The sequence below is a fragment of the Falco peregrinus genome, chromosome 17 (assembly GCF_023634155.1).
Source record: "Falco peregrinus isolate bFalPer1 chromosome 17, bFalPer1.pri, whole genome shotgun sequence".
Classification (NCBI taxonomy): domain Eukaryota; kingdom Metazoa; phylum Chordata; class Aves; order Falconiformes; family Falconidae; genus Falco; species Falco peregrinus.
Window position 1 is genome coordinate 4,026,335 of NC_073737.1, and position 21,470 is coordinate 4,047,804.

The window sequence follows — 21,470 nt, forward strand, 5'->3', positions numbered from 1 at the left end:
GGTAATTATATTAAAAGACATACTCAGAATATTGGTAAGTTTAACTGTTTGTATGGGGGATAAGTCATTTATTGTGCTCACTACAAGCCTGCAGTTTGGGTATGGAAAATTGCATTGGATTTGCTGGATTTATTGGTGGCTGATCCTGATGCAAATGGTTGGGAGAATCAAGCTCTAAAAAGATATCAATCTGCTTAGCATTAGGTCTTCTGCTTTCACTCTAAGTAAACAAACCCCAAAATAATATGAGGTAGACTTTCAGGTTATTATTCATTGGGGTGCCTGCTTATTAGCTACTGTTCTTATGAGAAAAAAAAAAAAAGGCAAATTGGAAAGCAGTAATATAAAATAGCTTTCTGGGTAATGCAGTATGTTGAAGTCAGTGATTTAGAGATTGATAACTCCGTGTCTGGAGCATCTGCAGCATGAACTGGGTCCTGGGGGTGTAAAATGTTGTAACTCTGAAGACGCTGAAGCAACATCACTTTACACCAGCCAATGGATTAACCCTTATTATCTTTTTTTTTGTTGTTTAACAGCTTCTATTTGCTTTAGTTTCTAATGGTAAGGCTAAGCTGACAGAATAGAAAAGCTCAAAGGCACTTTCCACATATTGATCCTTCAAAAGATGATCTTTATCTTTCCTTTTGCTTCAAGTGAATTCATGGCTGCCTTTCATAATAGGAAGAACACTTTTACTTGCAGCACAATATTTGTAGCTCTGGAAACATAAATACCTCCTATAGTTGTATACTTTTCACTGTTTGCATTAGATGAATAGGTTTTGGCTTAAGGTTTGTGGTTTGGGTTGCGTGGTTTGGGTTGCATACTTTGGTTTTTTTCTGGGTTGTGGGGGTTTGGGTTTTTTTTTCTTCCCTTGGCCAAAAATCAAAAGTCTATAACTGAGCCGAGTTTATTTTTGTGAACTTACTCTTTTGATCTGGTAAGAAGTTACGGAGTGAGAACTTGGTGTGGAGCTGAGTGGGCGGTATCACGCTTACCCAAAGGAGAAAAGCACAGTACCTGCAAGGAAAACTCTCTGCTTGCAAGACGTACTTCATCTGATAATTACCTGAAGGTTGTTGCTTTTTTAGAATGGCAACTGTAAGCCCCTGTGGAATGATGGAAGCAGGGGGAAAAGGCAGGAATGGTGGAGGTTGAAAAATTGCGTGTTGCTTATTTAATGTGCTGTGGATTTAGCTTTTGTAGTTTCCACCCAAGAAAACAATTTCCTGAGGTTCTACGTGCAAAATGAGTAAATGGGGCTGAATGTAACACTTGAGGGAAATGCCAGCGTGCTTCTACAGCAAGTAGTATCAGCTGCTTCTTCAGGGGCTTGTCTTTCCAACATCAGTACAGACACAATATCCTGTCACGGTGCTGTAGAGCGGAGTCCTTTGAAGGAGGTCTGCTTTTTCAGGAAATAAAACCTGTCATCTTACCTACGTACCAAATTGTATTTTCCTCTTTGCAAAGATTATCACAGCCATACTTTGCAAAAACCCTTTTCCTTCCTGTTTAATAGCATTTCTATTTTCAGTTCTGCTCAAGTTCTCAGCCTGTGCGTGTCACTATAAAAAAATTTTCCAGTATTCGTTAACCCACATACTCGGCATCATTCATATGCTCCTTTTCAACACTGTTGTGGTAGGTCAGAAGTAGATAAAAGATATCTGGTGATGCGATTCAAACTTTGTAAGCATGGTTTTTTTTGTTCATTTCTGATGGAGCACAGTACAGCTCCAAAATATTGTGTATCTATCTGTCATCTTTAGTAAGACTGTTCTCTGCCAAGGATGCATACAGAGACTGCAAGGATAGGAAAGCTTCTGATGAGATTAGTTTTGAGTATTGCTGTGTTTCTTTATACACCCTTAATTTTATTTTTTTTTTCTGTTGGAGAAGATTGTCCTCAGAAACCGTCAGGGTAGAAGGTAATTCTCTTTTGTGAGTTTATACAATAACATCCTGTGTGTCAAATGAACTACATGAAATTAAGAGGTTTGCTTTGTGTAGAGTTGGGGCATGAGCCCGGCAGCGTTTTGTCATGGAAGTAAAACATGGAAATGTACCTGCAGCTGAGAGAAGTCTTAAAATATTTATTTTATTTGTTTCTCCCCTTGAAAATACCTTTCTAAAATGAGGCACAATTTATATGACTGCTTTTGGGATTCTGGCTGAGGGAAGCTTGGCTGTATTTATCTTTGGACTTCAGGGGGCAAGACACTTGGTTCAGTTAAAATAAATCACTTTATGCCAGCCCCTGATCCCAGACCCACAGATTGACTATCACCATGACGGGCTTGGCACACAGCTATCGTGGGTCTTAACCTTCGTATTTCTTCCTCTAACCTCCCGCTGTGCGCTCGGCCTCTCTCACTTTATTCCTCCATTTTTTTCTCCAGCTCATGGACTGGCAGCTTGAGGTGACTACAATTTGTGTTTCCCATGTCTTGGGGTCTTTTGGCGTCTTTCAAAGATGCCACTAACTCTTACTGTATTAGAACAAAAATGTTACCTCTGGTGCGGCGTTTAAAGCGCGTTGCAGTTGTTCACGTGGCGTTAGCGTGAAGAAACGTGCTGTATGAATTCAGAGCTCAGCTCTCGTGTTTGCTTTTCGTGCACATCAAAAGCATCTCCATATGACACGGTTTAAAGGTCTTGTCTACAGTTTTTATATGAAGCCTTGATATTTAATATTAACTGTGCTACGCTGTGTAGTGACCACTTTGATTTGTGTCGTGGATGTGCTCGTTTTACCTACTGATTTTACTTTCTTTTTAAAGAAAGCTGTCTAGCACAGGGTTGCTTCAGATTATTGATATAGGGAATTAATGTGCAGTGGCGCATGCTTTAGTTGGCTGAGCACTAACTTCTCGGAGCAGAAAAGTCCTAAAGCAGCAACTGTTAAAGGGCACGCTAATCTTGTAGGACTTTTATTTCTGTCTTATAGGCTTTATAGTATTTTCATGTCACTGTACCATTTTCAATTAAAATGTTGTCTTTTACAGGGATCAGTTCTGTATATTCCGCAATTTCTTATTTGTGTGTTATTTTTTTAGGACTTAATTTACATATCCTGGGTAAAAAGCCTCATTTCCCTGTGCTGTCTGGCTGGGATTTGCAAAGCCCGATAGCATTAGGCATGATTTTATTTCTGGTTTTGTTCACCTTTGCTTGTAGTAGAGATGTTTTCTGGATACTGAAGAAGTGGTAGGCAATCAAAGAATGTAGCTCCAAAACATTGTCTGTAAAGTGCCTTGAAGCTTGCGGTGTGTACCAGGAAGGGTTTTGAGATGCAGTGCCAGGACCTGTGTAGCTACTGGTGCTTTGCTTTCTCCAGAACTCCCGTTGCAACCATCTCACTGCATCTGGAGAAGAGGAGGCTTGGGGCTAGACGCGTTCTCAGCTTGGGCTGGAACTTTGCTCTAAATTATATTCCCGAGACAAAAAAATAAAATGTCAGGACCTGCTGATCTGCATACTCCATGTGTTCCAGGCTTAGGTAGGTCTTTAAAGAGCAATACCCTGTCGAGCAGCACTATTTGTTAAGTAAAGGGAGACAGACAAAACTGAGGTGCCTTCCTTTAGTATTGCACTTGCAAGAGCCACCTGTGTGTGAAATCCAGTCTTATTAGTACTTGGTAATTTCATTTGAGCTGAAGGTTTTGTCCACAGAAGTGGCTTTTTATCCCTTTTCCCTGAAAGGGAAGATGAGAAGGGGATGGCGCGAAAAGTTCTTCTGTGGCAATACGTACAACTTAAAATGCCTGGCTTGCAATATATAATTCTGGGCTCCAGGCAAGACTTGGGGATTTCAATATTTAATAAGCTCATCTTGCCAGTTGGGTGATGATGTGTAAAGAGATGTAAAAGGCCATCCTGGTTTTGTTACGGCCTCGACTGAGGTGCAGGATCTTACTAAACACAGGGAGTAAAGTTTTCAGAAATGCCTTGCTGCAGCTGTTTGAGCGGACTCATCTTAAATCTCTTCAGACTTTATGAAACCAACCGGGTTTGTTTCATGTTTGTTCTTGCTTTTGTTCAGAACTGTTGTTGCCTAACATGGCAAATCCGTGGCTTGTTGCCAAAATATCCTTCCAGTCCAAGAATCTTAGACTGCTTGAACCATGGTGCAAAAGGAGAGGTCAAGTGGCTGAAACAGGTTAGTGGGAAAGATCCCAAGTTCTGTATATCAGATTCCCATTTCATCCACTAACAACATCCCCTCGTGCATCCTAAAGCTTCCTTACTGTGCCACCTCTGAAGGTGACAGCAGATCTGCCCAAGATGGATTTGCATGTTTGAAATGTGAATCGGGGAAGGCGGGGGGGGGGGAGCGGGAGGGGATAAGCATGTTGCTCTTATAAATAGTTAACAATGTTCCATCTGTGGTATGTAGAGGTGAACAACAAACTTTCGTTAAATTGTTGAATCACAGAAAGGGCTGTTTAACAGATCAGCAAAACAATTTATTTTTGTTGAAATACCCTTAAATGAAATTTAAAACTTTTCTGAGAAATCAGAGTACATCAACTTACTATCTTCATAATTTAATGCTTTTATTGCCATTGCATGTTGGAAACTGCCAAAATGCCTATGTTTTTAAAAGGGATTAGGAGTTAAAAATCCTGAACCGTTTTGTTGAGTGTAATTCCCCACCCATATTTGTATTGTACTGAAAAAACAGGTTAAATTGACAAGTGGGAGGTATGTTTTTACTTATTCAGCAAATAAAAAGGTATTAATTGACATAATTTGAATGAAAGCTGCTTCTGAAGTTTGCCTCCATGATATCCCATGACAATCAGTTACACAATTTATTCTGAATGCTGAGATTCTCTTCGCGTGCTCTAACTTTCCCGAAGTGTATCAGATCCTTCTTATTTTTAGTACTGTGAGAAACATCGAACAACTTTTCCATTTGTCACCTCCGCTATTTGTGACAGGTTTCTGTGATACCCCGTCTAGGTCACGTCCTTCCCAACCACAAGAATTCTTGTCTGAATTATCAAGCCTGGTATTGCCCTGGTATTTCAGCTTGTTCAGTCTTCCTAGGCTGGGTAAAATGTGTTGGAGTAAGTGGATAGGTTTTATAGAACTGTAAACTGGAGAACTACTCTTAATTACAAAGGAGAATCAAGCCAAGACTCCACTTATAAAGCAGTATTTGTTCAGTGGCATCTAATGGAAAAATAACCAGTGTAATGGGCTTCCTTCCCTATTATCCACTCGAGCAGTAGCCGTACTGGGTGACCTTTGCCATTTGGAGTCGTTTACTTGGCTCGTGTTAGAAACAAGCTTGAAACATGAAGAGGATAAAAAGTCACTGGAAGTTAGAGGGCAAATCCCAAGAGGTTTTTTATTTTCGAGACTAGCGCTTCCCTTTGCCCCCAAGAGTAGAATGGAAATACAAGAAGAGCTGAACTCAGATCAGTGAGCATCAAACAGACTGTTATTAATGGAAGCAAAAGCAACTTTTTCTAAGCCCTATGAAGAGTAAAAACATGGCAGAAGCTTTTGATCCCATTATAATTTGGATGACTGTGATGTTTAAACAACTCCATTGTTTGCTTTATAACAAATACTTCCAAGCAAATTCCTTTTAGCAGTTTTGCCAGTTAATAATTTGAAGTGGTGTTGTTAGAAGTTTTATTTTTTCCCCCCCTCTACTGAATTATAACCGTGTAACTAAATTTCACTTGTGTTTGCGTAATCATTAAATTTTTACTAAAATGTTGTGTTTGAAACCTGGTGCCTCTGCCAGCTCCTCTGAATACTCGTTGCACTGTTACGTGGGACAGGCAACAGAAAATACAAGGTCACACAGTACTTTCGAGTTGATTGGGGTGCGTGTGTGTGTTTTAAGTGCTCCAAATTATTCATTAAGGTGAAAGCACTCTCCCTACTGACCATGTGAAATTGTAGAACAGAACGGGCAGCAGAGATGAGGAGATACTGGTTGTTTTTGTGGGCTGTTTGTTTTTTTGTAAAAGCCTGAGACACGGTGTGGTTTGGGGATGCTACCTCCAACAGAATCTTTTTATTTTTTTTTTTTTTAATTGGAAGATTGTTTCAATGTTCAATGAATTAAGTTCTAGAAAAAACATAACTGAAAAGAAAACAAATCGGCAGTTTATGCTCCATCATTAGAGCTGGTCAGAAGTTGTTCTGTAGGAATACCGATATCACAAAATGAAATGAAAGGCTTGGAAAAACTTAATTGATAATCGAAGGTTCATCCAAAATTAAAGCTGTCTGGATTTTCAGTTAGAATGAAATCAATCTCTCTCAATATGAGCTGGGTAGGCAAGTTTAAAGGCCTATTCTTTGAATGTTCTTATGGCTCCTTTTATGCTAAGGTATAAAAGCAATTTATCTGACCTGTATGAGAGTAGGATGAATCAGCCTGTGAAGTGCCTATTTCTTTCTTTCCTTTTTTTTTTTTTTAACCAGTTCTATAGCCCAATGAATAAGTAACCTGGATGAGATTCCTCCTTCTTTTATACAACTGAAGTTAGAGGAAAATTAAGATTTTTGTGTTTTTATCTTGAATTAGCAGAGGAAATATGTAATTTGTTGAATATTTTGTAGGATGATAAAACAGCTCGTGGTTTGTTTCTATCCAGTGCTCAGTACATTTAATTCCCCAAGTGCTGTAGATTTATACTGACAATGTTTACTTGGGACTAAGCTTTAAGCAATGGTAAGTATTGTCATCATCATCATCACTTCACTGGAGGGGAATTGAGGCAGAGAACTGAAGCGACTTGTCCTAGACTGCACGGTGAATCCATGCTCAAAGCTAAGATCACATCTTCTCTAAATGTTGTTTAGAGGAATATTAAAAAATGTCTCTTGTTGATCCTTGAGCAAGCTGAGGCATTTATCGAGACTACAGTAGTCCTGTGCGTGGGCCAGCTGATGTGAGGAAGAAGAAATTTCTAAATGTCGAGGAGTCAGGATTAAACCTTTCTTTCTGGGGAGCAAAGCGGAGCGTGGGGAGGGCTGTGGTTTCCTCGGTGGTCCTTGGTGAGCAGCAGCATTACAGAAACACTGACAGGGTAGATTGTTGGCAGCTTCCCAAGCAAACTTTGTGTTAGCTCAGGTTCATGCTCCCTGTTAATCAGGATTTAATTCAAAGTCATGGTCTGTCCCTTTATTTGGGTATGCGTGCCATTTCCTCTACTAATGAGATACCTAATTCTGTGTAAAATTGCCTACATTAAAGCTGCTCTGAAAATTCAGCTGCTTTTTACATATCTGCCTCCTTCAATAAAGCAGGCTGTGGGCTTGTCTCAGGAATATAGTGTAAAGGTGTTTTTCTGAGCCTATGCAAAGTAAAGTACTGCTCTTGAGGGTCTGGCAGGTGAAACGAGCTGGTATGGTCCCAACAGAATAGAAAATCTCCTCCCTTATGGTTTCTTATTCCCACATGATTCTTATTTACTTCTGTATTTCTGTATTGGTCTATTTAACATATTAGTAACAAAACAGTGCCGCTTTCAGGGAAGCTGCCCCTTGGGACAGTCTTTCTATTCTTGTCTGAATACCCCTGACCTCTACTCACACCTCTTGTAGGTTTGCTGTTGCTGCATCCATTTTACGTGCATGACTGCTCAACCATGCCTCCAGCATGTGTCTCCAATAATTCATTACAGTCTATATATAAAGCTGAACGCAGAGAGAAGGAGGTGGAGAGGAGGGAGCTGTTACAGGATTGAAGGCACCCAGTGCTGCTGCAAATTCTCTGATTTTTAGAGCTGGTGGCTTCTTGAAAGTCCTGTTAGTTTGCCGTGGCTCATGCATCTGAGTTCTCAGCACGGATCCTGGGGGGGGGGGGCGGTCCGTAGAAAATTGTTTGTGGCTGAAGCAGAGACAGCATAGGTTCGATGGCATGTAAGGATTTGTCCTGAGATATGTGTATTAGGAGAAATACAGCGGGAAACCTACTCCTGTAATGCCACCTCTTTTCACAAGTCACATCCCAATGGGTGCAGCACTTTGCACAAGCTCACACGCTGAAGTCAGTAGTGTTTACACCAGGGATGGATTTGGGTAACGATACCTGCAAGTGTTTAATTTGTATCAGCTAAAGGGTTCAGCATACATTTTGGCCCAAGTTCTACAACTGGGATGTATTTTTTGCTTCCTTTACTTAGGTAGAGTTTATACAGGGGATAATTTGTAGGAGGAATCATTCTGATCTGGAGGTGCAGTACTCCATACATGCAACGCTTTTGAACAAAGGAGGAAGCTGTTGTGGTTCTTGCACAGTTATCCTTTAAATCCAGCTTCAGAGGATGGCGGGGGATGGCATGCCAAGGCCGGTAAAGGCAAGTGGCAGTAAGAGCGTTCAGGGAAGGCAACAGGTGCCAGCCCAGGTCCTCTGTTGGTTTGCCAGGCGTGAAGCAGCAGCCACACGCGGCATCCTGGCCCTCTGAGGGCTTGCCCGGCTTCACAGCTGCCTCCTCCCGTGCAGAAAATGTCTCTTGGAGTTACTTCCACTGGCAAGTGTTGGCACAACTTCTGTGGAGAAAGGACGCCTGCTTTACTGCCTGCTGGCTTGATGGCGCTTTGCATGTTATTGCCGATTCAGTCTAGAGATCTGACTTTTTCAGGGTCTTATTTTTCCGGAATGCCTTCCAGCGTGCCCGCTGCATTCCTAACCCTGCAGGTAACGGCGCACGATGCTCAGCACCTGTGCATCTTAAACCTCTGAGCTTTGGCAACAGCTCCTCTAACACGCAGATTTTTACATGCTCACGGACCTTCTTCCAGCTACTGTATTCTAACAACCTGCAGTGCTTGTAGTACTGGAACATGTTTCAGATCTTCGCAGACTTTGTTCTTAGAAGTGATTTGCTTTGAAGCCTGTGTGATTACTGGGAGAAACCCTTTGCTGCAAAGGCGTTTCAAAACAGCCCTATTTCTGGCTTCCTGTTGGAGTGCATTTTTCAGTTGTTTATCCTAAAGGAAAAACTTTGCTTTAGACTCATTTTACAATTGGCATGCAAACTAAGAGAGAAAAGAGGGAAAAAGCATTTGAGTCCCATATTTTTCCTGTATCTGAACATCCAGTGCCATTGGGAAGAATCCTGTGTGGCAGATAAAATCATTTAAAAGACCATTTATTTCAAGGGACTGGCTGTGACATACACAATTATTTTTCAGTACTGTTGCTCTAAGGCTGCATACCAGATCTCAAAGTAAAAAGTAAAACACATCAAAAATATTCCTCTATTCAGTGCTGCTTTAGGTGACTGTGAAATCATTGCATGTGTGGAAAATAACAGTGATTATAGAAAAAGCTATGAGTTTGGGTTTTGGTTTGGTTTTGGGTTTTGGGGTTTTTTTGAGGTTAGGAAAATGCATTAATGAAACGTGTACAATTGTTTTAGATAGCCACTATACTGAGGTTTTCATAGTAGAAATCCCAGAGTGCCATTCAGGTCTGTAGCAGCTTGCATTTATATTACCAACACAGTTATAAAACCAACATTTACAGTTCTGTTTAAAGGACTATTTGGTTAGGAATGTTTCAAAGAAATACCTGCTATCATTTTTCCTAGCTTGGTCATTAATGTCACTGCTTGCAATAATAACGTGTCCACCCATTTTAGCTCTGTCTCACCATTTGTGTGAATTCAGAAGTTGAGGTTAATCTGCTTTTTCAACACTAGAGAAATAAGTTGTTAACGCAGTTTCTTTTCCAACATGATTTTAGATGATACTTTGCTGTGAAAGAGCTATGTTTTAAATGCTTGGAGCAATATTCAAGTTCATCGCTTATCTAGGATAGCACCTTTTTTAGCTGTGAGTCTATTTCTTTCAAATTCAGCTTTTTCAAACTTATGATGGAGTTCTCTTGCTCTCTATTCTAAATCTTACGCTAGGCTACAATAAATAAGAGTAACTTCTCACATCCAGGATTTTTTTTCAGCACTGTACATAAAAAACCCCCAAAAACATCTCTGCAGGGACCACTTTCAGAACCAGAAACAAAGCAGTGTCCTCTTAAGGGTTTTCGAAATGTCAAACAAATAGACGTGGTCATGTGCAGATGTCCTGATTTCCTTAGGGTGACCTGAGAATTCCTAAAATGTGTTGGGCTCTAGAGAATTCTTCTGTCCAACTTTTAATAGAAAAATCTTCACCTTTTTTTTTTTTTTTTTTAATACTAAGAGAGTGTAGAATATTTGCTAGAAATCTGCTGACTAGATCCTGTTGTGCAGATCCCATAAGCATTTGGAGCCCAGAACTAGGGGCTATTTCGAGTGACAATGTATCACCGATTCTTTCGGTCTCGGACTCCACACATCCCCCACACATCCCCATCTCTCATTTTACTAGGTGAAAAAGGAAAGGGAATGATCAGCAGGGACAGATACACCAGAGTTGGTCTAAATGGGGAATATAGTGTGTGCCCTACGCAGTGCTACGTAGCAATGGGAAAGGAGCCGTGATTATTCCTTCTGCTTGCCCTGGAGAATTTGGAAACAGGTAATATTGCTCAGGCTTCATTAATAACTGCAAGACTAAAAGTAGTCAACTAACACAGCCCAAACAAACCTGGACAAGAAGCTTTCAGCTTTTTAAAGCCACTACTTTCGTATGTGTATTTAGCTAAAGGAATCTGATGATTATTTAAATTGACGTAAGTTTCTCCCATCTTCTTTTATCCAGTGTTTTGCCCCAAGAAAAGAGATTTCAGTAGGAAGGTCCCTGTTCGTATAGTGGTTTTAGTTTTGTGCTTTCAGTAAAACTAACGTTTTGTGAAGCCATTTGTCTTTTTTCAATGCTGACTTACGTGGCATTATTTGCATGAATCAAATGGCCTGAAGTCTTTCATGCACACTCTCTGGAAAGTGACGTTTCTTTGGGGAAACTGTTAACCACATACTTATTTTTATTTCTGTTTTGAGTAATACGTAACAGGTATGTGTATCCTCGTAAAATTTCAAAACCTGTATTATTTTATAGGTTAATAGCGTGTCTTGGTCTGTGTATATATTTAAAAAGTCAGATGATAAAACAGGTTCCATCATCTCAAAGTGACAATAGATCTTGTTGGAGACAAATTTATAGCTATTACATTTTTGTGCTTGTGTCAGCTAACCTTGGCAAACAGAATCCTACTTGCTATTGAGATGAAACTTATAAATCTTTTTTTTCCCACTTTCTTTTCCTCCTGGTTTTGAAACCTTGTCTTAGACCTTGTCGCCTCCTTTATTCATGGCAGCAAGAGTATCCTGCAGGTTGAAATTTCTTCAAGGACTAGGGTGTAATATTTCACCCCTTTTTTTATCCCCTTTTTTAGAATTTGTTTTTCTCTCTCTTGCCTTGATGCATAAAAAGAGTGTAGACACTTTTGTGATGGCTTCTGAGATCGCTGCTTAAGATATTTGTTTATAGTCAGTGATTTTCAGAAACTAAAAGTAATCTTCTAATGCCTTCCATTTCGATGAATCCTTTGATCAGTAAGAGTCCTTGATTCGTTTTATTTTCTACCGTAATCCTGTTGTTCAGCATCTCCGAGCAATACAGTTTTTCTCTGTACAGTCCCTTCAATAACTACCTCAACACAAGCTGAGAAGCTTTTTGTGTCTGTCTTTTCCCCATGTCTCCAAAATTCAGAAAAGGTCTTTTAAGGCACATGAAATTTTATTGCATTTGTTGAAAGATCGGTAATAAAGTAAGCATCTCACTCTAGAGCTAAGTGAAAACTTCTTGTCAAATCTTTGTGTGAAATCATTTCTTTGCAAAATCTCTGAAAAACAATCAGAAATATTGAATGCAGTTTGTTAAAATATTTTTCTGTTTTTGTATTTTTAGTTCTTATAAAATAAATGATGGATAGAAATAACAGTTTACATTTTTCAAGACAAAATGAAATAGTTGCTGACTTTCATTTCTGAAAAAATTCAGAGTTTCTCTGTTTAATGGACCTGTAGCATCCGTGGTTTTGCCTTTGGAAAAGGTGTGCCCATTGCGTACCCCTAACCTGGAGCATACAGGTCCAGTTCTTAAAAACTGCAAAACCACCGTGGCCTCTTCAGGCACGCTGAGAGCTCTGACAAGACTGAAGTCGTGGAGATTAATTTTGAATGCGTTTATCCTTTTCAATTTAAAAAAAAAAAAAAAAAAAAAAAGGCTTGTGTTTTAAAGCATTTTGGTTGAATTGCAATAGCACTGAATTTGCTGCTCTTAACCATTAGGGTTTTACCGCTAATCACCTCTGCGAACAAACGATATACCCGCCGCCTCCACCCAGCCTTTACCTGTTCATCCAGAAATACCTGCGCTGTTGGGTCTCATTAATTCCAAAATTTTTACACAAAACCTGACCTGCTTACACTACAACTCATGAGATTCATAAAGTCAAATGGCAGATTTATACAAGCAGGCAGCTGTCTGCATGCAGAGTTATGGTGTATGGAAGAAATATGCAGATGTCAAATACAGCCATGCAGTTGGCAAATCGACTTTGGGTATTTACATATAATAATTACCAGTGTGGGGAATTTGAGCATAATCCTATTCAGAGAGGGCATGCAATGCATATGGAGCAGCCCAAATACAGACTTTTAACTCTTTGTCTGGCAACAGGGGTACGTTTCTCCCAATAATTCGGTGTTATTTGCTGAATTTTAGTTATAAGATTGCAGGAATTTTTATAGGATAGAGCTGTTTATCTCTTCCAGAGATATTTTGGGTCCAAGAATGTAGAATTACATCTAAATAAAATAAAGTCCGTTGGTGCTGCAAGAAGCAATATATCGCAGTCAGTGCTAGCTATGGAATTACGTTTTTAATAGCCAAAAAGAGAAGAAAATACAAAGATATGTGGGTGCATCTAGATATGTAGTATTCACTTTATGGCAGAGGCTTTAGCTCGGATATTGAATAGCAAGTACTGACCTTTCAGAACTGAGCTGTGCACATATCCCCCCTCCCACACTGGGTCAGTGAACTGGCAGCTTGGGATGGCCAATGGTTTTAACGATGAGCAGTTATGGGGCGTAAAATGAATGGGTCTTGAGGAAGCAGGTTGAGATCCCCTGGCCTGACTTTGGAGGTGAACACGTCCCAGATTAGAGCGCAAAAATAAGTACGTAGGGCTGCATGTTTGATGTCTGCTGGATTGCATGAGCACGCTCTACTTTTTCCCATTCCTTTCTCACCCGCCATCTAGTAGTGTTTTCACCTATTTTTCCTGTGATCGTACTGCTTCTGTTTAAGGCATGTAACTTTGGTATGCACAAATCTGCCTTAGAAATGGTAAGTGTCTTCTACGAGCTGAAGCTTTTAGGTTCGCTGCTTTACGTCTTGGGATGGATGCTGCGGCACAAGGAGACAAAACTCCTCTTGTGCGTTATTGATCTGTAGCTATAGCTCAGCTTCTTAAAACGTGGACTTTATTGTTCTAAGTGAGGTATCTCCTGCCTAATATTTTTCTAGAAAATAAAGGAGGTGGCAGGTAACGATCCTTCTCCTGACTCATTTCACCATCTTAGACTATTAATGCTTTTTAAACGTATATCCCTAGATAAAGATACGTTTGGTTTCCTTCCTCTGACAAGGCTTTTCCAACGACCTCAAAGTACCAACCTGGTTCACATGATTGGTCTGAGCTTCTCTCCACTGTGATACAAAAAAAGGAGAAATATAATCAGGGTTTCCAACAGGTGAAAAAGCAAAGAGGAGAGAAAGCACCTGGGTTTTTCCATTTCGGAAATGAAGTCTAGCATTTGAAATTTGCACCTACCAACAGCAGGTGATGAATTTCTGTGTTTTTTCCCCGATGGATTCCAAGAACCATAATTATTGTAATTTTGAACAAAATTATGGTTTGAATCTGGTTCAGTACCCGTTACAAATTTGTACGGAAAAGATTTCTAGATTCTTAAATAGCACTGTCCGCATCTCTCTGAATTTTTTAATTCTAACTGAGCTAGGAGATGGCTGTATGAAAATGGATTTGTTTTGCACCAACGCTAGCATAATTGCTCACCCTTTTTAAGAGTTGTGGAGGCACGTTGATAGGGACAGGAAAGCAATGTTTTGAAGGATTTGATCGTGGAGTCAGATGGCTGCAGGTAGCAGTGAAAATAAAAGTTCAGTAAGCCATTGGCATCTTGCACTACTAAGCTTACGTACATATGCACTAGCTATAGATGAGGTTTCCCTTTGCTGATTTTCTTAATTTGGATAATGAATGTTAATAGTAATAACAGTAGGATCATCTTGAATGGAGCGCGCTCTCTCTCTTCTTATTTTGATTTGTGTTAAAGTTCTTTTTTTTTGGTCTCCACTTTTGCTGACAACGGGCCTTTGAAGTTGCTTCCCAGTCGAGTTAAAACAGTGCTTGACATCTCTATACAGAATATAGAACCTGACAGGCATAAAATCATTGCCAAAGGTCCTTATTTATGTGAAATGCAGGGCCAACAAATCTGCTGGAATGAAAAGAGGGTCTGTTCTTGAAGAGGTGGTAAGAAACTTTCTAAAGGTTCATGGTCTACGTTATCCTCCCTTGGCACAGGCTCTCTGCTTCTAGTAAGGGCGGTGGAACTACAAGCAGCTTACACTTGCTTGAAGATATGGTTACCCTGCGCTGCGTACTCCTATCGACCCGCCTGTTTGATGCTTTCTCTGTTGCTGTAGAATTGAACAGTTTAGAGGTGCTAATACTCTTCTCGCCCTGTCCCCCCAAGCAAGGGTTGGAAGTACTACTGTCTGCTGTTTACTGCTAAGAAGTGGAGAACCTTTTCTCCTTGCCCAGCGTGGTGCAGAAGGTTTGTACTGGAGCAGACTGTGGTTCTCCCAGTCTCAAGCTATCCCACCAAGTCCCCACTCCAGGCACTGCACGTTGCACTTAGCGCTGGCCTGAAACACGCTGAAGTGCACATAACAAGTCTTAATTATCTCTCTGCTCAGCATCGATTTATTCTTTGCCTTCTAAACTTTCCCTTTCAGGGTCCACAAATCTGTTTTCCATTACTATATAAATTAACCTTAAAAAGTTATGGATGTGAAAGAGAACAATAGACAGATTCTTACATGGCACTGGGTTTTGCCATTCATCCTGAAAGTATGTTCATTGTGATTCTCACATAATGAGCAAAGAGCAAGGTGATGATTTGTGCAGATGAAAAATACCTTAAAAATTTCTTGTTATATTATTGTTGCTGGAGAATCGTTTTCTCTTCTGGGAATTAAATACCATGAAGCTAGGTTATCAAATAATCTCCATTTATCCTGGTGAAATCTCTAGGGGCTTTGTGTCTAGACAAGCACACAAATAGTAATTGGAGAGCAGGGATGAAATAAAACGTAAAAACTAAGTTTTTTGCTAGATTTGAAAATTTTTCAACTTAGTGATGCAAATACTCTAAAGTTAATGATGCCTTCAGTGACAGCAATAATAATATTTCTAAATCTGACCATTAAATCCTTGGTTTTGTTCCATTCACTTGTGCCTAGATAATGTTTCTTCTAATCACTAAGCATAGACTCACTCATGACCCCCTGCCCACTATGTGTATTTTAATTCTATTTTAAAATGTCATGCAGCCTTTGTTTTATAATAGAGTTATAGTAGTTACTTGGATGAGAAATCATAACTTCCTAGGGAATTTTCCAGGGAATTAAAATACCAAGGATGCAGTAATGTTTTTTTGGTGGTGGTGCGTTTTTTTAAACTCATTTATGTATATGAGTTAGCTTAATTTTTATCACTGAATGCAGACTGTGCAGAATTCTAACCAGATGAAGCACAACTCCCTGTCTTTTCTGCGTGGATGCAGTGCTGCATATTCTAATAATAGCAAGCATCTTGAAACATAAGATAGTAAATTCCTGGATGAAGGATGGAGTTTGGCTTGTTTTTGTCAGCCTGAATTCCAGCCATTCTGCTGAGAAGTTAATAATGAATAAAGACCAAGGGGCATGTATCACATTATGGTTTTGATCCTACAGTTGCTCCCTGGAGATCTTTGCTTCTCTGAGGATGGCAGGATCATGACTTCTCTTTGAATATAAACTGTTCAAAATACCAGCAGGTTGAGGAGACAAGGCAGGATTGAGTATATGCATGCTTGATGCTTGTTGTCATGTGTAGATTCCATAGATCCCCAGCTACCGGCAGAAAACACCTGCCAGAAGGGGCTGGGGTGAAGACTGGGATTCAAATAAACACGGAAGCATCTGTATGTTCATATCAATATACAGATATGTGTGCAATGTGGCAATCCTGTAAGGCGCCGGTGAGGTCCTGAGGCCCCCGGTACAGGCTGAGACTGAAGAGGAAGCTATTCTTTCCTTTAAAAATTCATAAGCAAAATAGGTGAAGACTAGCAGAAAGGAAGAACCGAGAAGCAGTGGTGTTCCAGCGGTGCTATTGCTGCTGCTGCTCTTCCTTCTGACACATCCACCATCCAGTTTGAATCTCCTTTGCCTCTCTTTGATATTGGGATTGTGAGTTTTTAGGGCAGGTGCTGTCGTCTCAGCAGCTGTGTTCAGAATGCAGTACAACGTAGCCCTCTTTCTTTGCTTTCAGAAGATGTCCTGAGGCCACCTGTCTGATAAATTAAGATGCTTCTGCTGAATAAAATGCTACTTAAAAAGGCTGAAGTCTAAATCAGATAGAGCCTAGAACATCTGAGTGTGGGTAGCATGTGTATAATGTATGATACGCCCCCGCAGCCTGAGTTCCATGCAGGATACGGCATTTTTTGCAGACTCTTGGTAAACCAAATGACCCAGAGTTGGCAATCTAGTGGCACCGCCGTATTGCTGTCACTGCTTTAATTGCACTTGCTGCAGTCACACATCTGACTTAATTGTCCGCACACCCAATCCAAGTGTTTGTATTGTTGTTATAATCTGCAAATAAAATAGGTAAAGAATTTGAAAAAGGAGGTTTTTAGTGGGGGTTTGGTTTTCTGAGTTTTCTGGTGGAGAAGAAAAAGCAAGCTGTGCTTCCTTTTCTATTTTAATGATTTCGTGGCATGTACTCCATCACTTCACAGAACCGTTGCGCTGACAGTCTTTTCACTCCTGGTACTTAACACTGAGAAGCCACAGTCTTAACACGTGCCTCCTGACACAGAACAAAACTCCAGATATAATTTTTTCATCACACAAAAAAAATAATTAATGCTGCCTTGTTTTACGACCTGGATTTTAACACAGCCTGACATCCTGTTCCTGTATTTCTCCGCTAAGTACACATCTGGTTACTGCTGCTCTGTCCCTGATGCAACAAGCTGACAAGAAAGAGCATATTCACAGGGAAACTGGGGTACGAGCTGAGGTGCGTCTTTTGAAGTGGATATATTTAGATACGTTGTGAAGGGCATATCAGGTCTTTTACCCCAAATTTAAGTTTGAAGAGTTGGTCTGGGTTGTGGGGTTTTCAGGGTTTTAACTTCTTTTGCCACCTCAAAAAGGATAGGAAGGTGCAACACCAGATCTCACAACAAAACGATGCCAAAAATAATCCCCCAAATCTCAACCTTCAGAAACCTTCAGATTTCTGGTAAGAAAACGGTGGCTTAAAAAAAAAAAAATAAATTATTTAATTTTTTTTTTTTATAACATCACTTCCATCTCGGTCTTGTGTATCTCTGGCATAAGTCATCATTGGCTGATTGATAATGATTCTCCACAACCTGATATTTCAGTGGAGGATCTTCTGCCTGAGAAGCCAGGAGCAATCCTTCTTGGGTGATGGAGAGAATAATCCCACCTTTCCCCCACTGCTGCCATCGCTGGATTCCCCTTCATACTGATATTCTTGCAGCCTCTTCTCTGCTTGTGTGGTGACCTTTTAATATTAGTGCTGGTGCACTCTCGTTTCTAATTCCTGGCAAGGGCATTGTCAAGCACAGTGGTATAACAAAAAGAAAGGCTGTTGCAATGCCATGTTATGTTTAAGAAGCCATAAATGCTGAGCTAGGATTTAAAGAGTTCTGTGTACGTCATGCAGTTGCATATATGTGATGTAAAGGAGGAAAAGCCTGGTACTGCTTGGGTTTGCTTTCTAATTCAGATCAAAACTGGTCAGAGACTCCACTTGGAAACACCAAAGCTGCACAGCGGAACAAGCATGTCTCTGCAAACTGCAGCACAACCGTCAGCACAAGGATATTTTTTTCGTTTAGGTTTGCCTATGATGATTGATGCAGCTCTTCTTTCCTTCTGCTGTCGTATGTTATCTTCACCCTAATATAGATGGTATTCTTTTAGGGCTCATGCAAAAAGCTGCTTCAGCAGTGGATGCAGTGTATTTTCTTGCTTGTTAAACAGGCTTAATTTTGCTATCAGTTGGGCTTTTTAATAATTTTATTATTATTATTTTTAATAAAAAAGTAAAATTTGCTATCAGAGCTGGGCAAGCCAGGTTTCCAGCCTACATTTGAAGCTTTATTCCCTGATAGTGTGTTTCTGCTGCTGGCCCAGGAGCAAACTGAAGTGCTGGAGTCAGTCAGTGCTCTGAGACAAATCTGTGTGCGGGTGGGCTGGCTGTGAGGAGCGGAGCCCGAGCCTGCCCGTGCCGTTTCCCAAAGCCAAGGGTTGATCCCTGGCTTGCCTTTATTTAACAACACCACATAGCCTGTGCTCCTCAGAAACGCTTGCGAACCCTGCATTACTTTGTTAGCATTTAATATTTCTTAGGAACTTCTGAATATTTTACTATTCGCTTCTCAGGTGTGTCTTGGATTCCTTTTGTGTTCAGTGAGAAGCGGGCTTTGAACCTGCCTTTTGCACCCTTTGAGAGCACTGTTTCATGTGGAGCCATCTCTCTGTAGCCAGCAAAGCCGAAAGACCTGTCAAAAGTGACGCTTTTCCCACACAGGCGAGATGAAACATCATCTTAGGAGATCATGTAGGAAAAAAATAGCTGAAGGAGGACCTCAAAGAATGCTTTAACGCGTTTTAAACAAACGCGCTGTTTATGTGCGTGCTCTAAATGTTGTATGCCAGCATTTTTCTGATTGAATTTATTTCTGCACTTTCTTCTAATATTGAGTCAATTAAAATGGATTTATGTGAGTCCGACCCCGCTGTATTTAGAAGGAGAGAGTTTGTTGCTGGGTGTGGATCTATCTTATCTTAACCCATCATTCGAACTAGTTAAGGAAGAAGGGGATAATGTAGTGAGTAAAAATGGAAAGTGGGAGAGAATTTCAACGTACTAGCGGCTGCTTTGTTTGTATAGCGCACAGTCCTTAGCACAGTGTAATAAATGATACTGCACTGTCTGTATGCTCTCTGTGGAGTGGACAAGGGGTTTTCATTTCATGCTTCATTCACAGTCAGCTACGAGGATTTCACAGAGTCAGCACCTATGCTTAGCACAGAGGAGAGAACAACAATATATTTATGGCCTATAAGAGATGCGTCACAAGTACTTCCATTTCCACTACACAGCAGAACACCAAGAACAGGATCACAGTGCCTTGAAAGAGATAAACAGTAGAGGAGAGGCCTCGTGTATACCATCATATGTTGAAAATTCTTAAAGGAGCATCCCAGTTTCGTTCAGGATGTGCGTTGCCTTTTCCGGACCTGCATAATAATAGCACTAGTGGCTTCAAAAGGGACAGGATTTTGGAGGAAAAGAAAAGGATGTTAATTTCAGAGAAGGGAAGCCTAACGGTTCCTCCACAAATACAAGAGGATGAATAGTCTTGTCATGGAATGTTGTTGTGATGGACTAAGCATCCACCTTTTCTTTTTTTTTTTTTTTTTGCCTCTAAGGAGGTATTTTCTAAAGCTAACCTGTCTCAGACCTGTTTTCTCATTCTTATGACCTGTAATTATTTAGTATCTTCCCTCCAGTTTCCAAGAGCAATTGAATTTCTGAACAACATCGATAGTATTCAAAGGATTAAATTAAAAGGTCTTTGAGTATCCCAAAGATGTGGCATTTATATTTTTATCATTGTAACCCATCCCGCTGAATTAGGAAGCAAAATTCAAGCTCAAACCCCAGGTAACTTTTTCTTCCATTATCAGAACCGTTTTGCAGGGTAAGATGCTTTTCTTGTACTGGGATGTGGATAGCTTTTGGTGCAAAATGAACAATTATCTAGAAAGATCTGTTAGTGAATTAGCTGAGGAAAGGCAAAGAACTGAGTATCTTCTGTCTCCTACAAATAAATGAGCTACATCTGAAGATTTAAGCAATCAGATTTGCATAATGAACATGTTTATGCCCCAGTATAGTCACCTGGTTTACAAATTCATTGAGCATTTCACCACTATTATCTGCTGTCATAGTAGAAAAATGAAACATTTGGGTGAAAATAGTTCGTAAGGCAAAGTGAATGTATTTTACTTTGTGCTTTTTAACATCTGATCTTCAAGAAATTTTTCTTATTTGAGGAGTAAACTCACATTGCCAGACTGGGGGCTGAAAATGTAAGATCAGTGCATCGAGCTTTTTCTGATTAGGGCAAGGCATTGTTTGTCTGAATTCTCTTCTAGGTTATTTAACCTGAGCAACTGGCTGTCTTCTCTGTCTTCTAGTATTTCTGTGCCGTTTTCTGTTACAAGCTTTTCTACCCAGGTTGTTTTTTGTTTTTTTTTCCCCCAGCATTGTCTGGTGCAGTAGTGTTTTGATTTCGGCACGGTCCCTTCGGCCTCATTTTAGGCAAGGTTTCCAAGAGCACAAAGAAGAGTTTATACACTTGCGTATCTGAAAATCCTGCAAATACTGTTGTACTATTTGGGCAACCTGTCCAAATAGAATATCTTCATGAATTACAGTATGGATGTTTTTCCCTTGTAGGGCTAATTAATTTCTCTCTGACCTTTAGAAAATCATTTCACAAAATTTGAACTACATTTCTCATCGTTCCATATTTTGCTCACTTACTGAGCGGAAGGATTAGCGTTACCTCTTTCCATCCGTTTTGCTCAAAAAAATCCATAGGTACCAGGAAGATGCATCCTCTTAGCTCTGTGGTCTGCTCTGCGGTTTTTCATCCATTGCATTTATTCCTGCGGTTCGTGATTTTTTTTCCCCCTCAAACTTCAAACTGGGGTCTCAGTAGAAACCTAGCTTAGCAGTGATGAGGCGAGAGAGTTTTGGATGTTTGAATTTGAAAACAATGCGTTTGCTTTGCATGAGATTCGAGCAAGGCAGGCAGATTCCTGCCATGGAATGCTTTTATGAAGAGGTAAGTATTTTCAGAAATGACAGTTTACTTAAGATGCATCTGTTTCTTTGCTTGCCCAGATTCACACATCTTTTGAAGAGGTCTGATGTTCTTTCTTCTGTCTAAAACTTCCTTAGTCTCTCAGGCTTGACATCCAGTGCTGTTTGTCACTTTAGAAAAACGGTGGCTGCAGCCTCAGCAGGTGTGGAACTGCAAGCGTGGATCTGCCCTGCGCAGTATGGTTGTTACATGTTGTTCACACAAGCTTTACGTGTCTTCTCTTTTTTAGCAATGGATTAA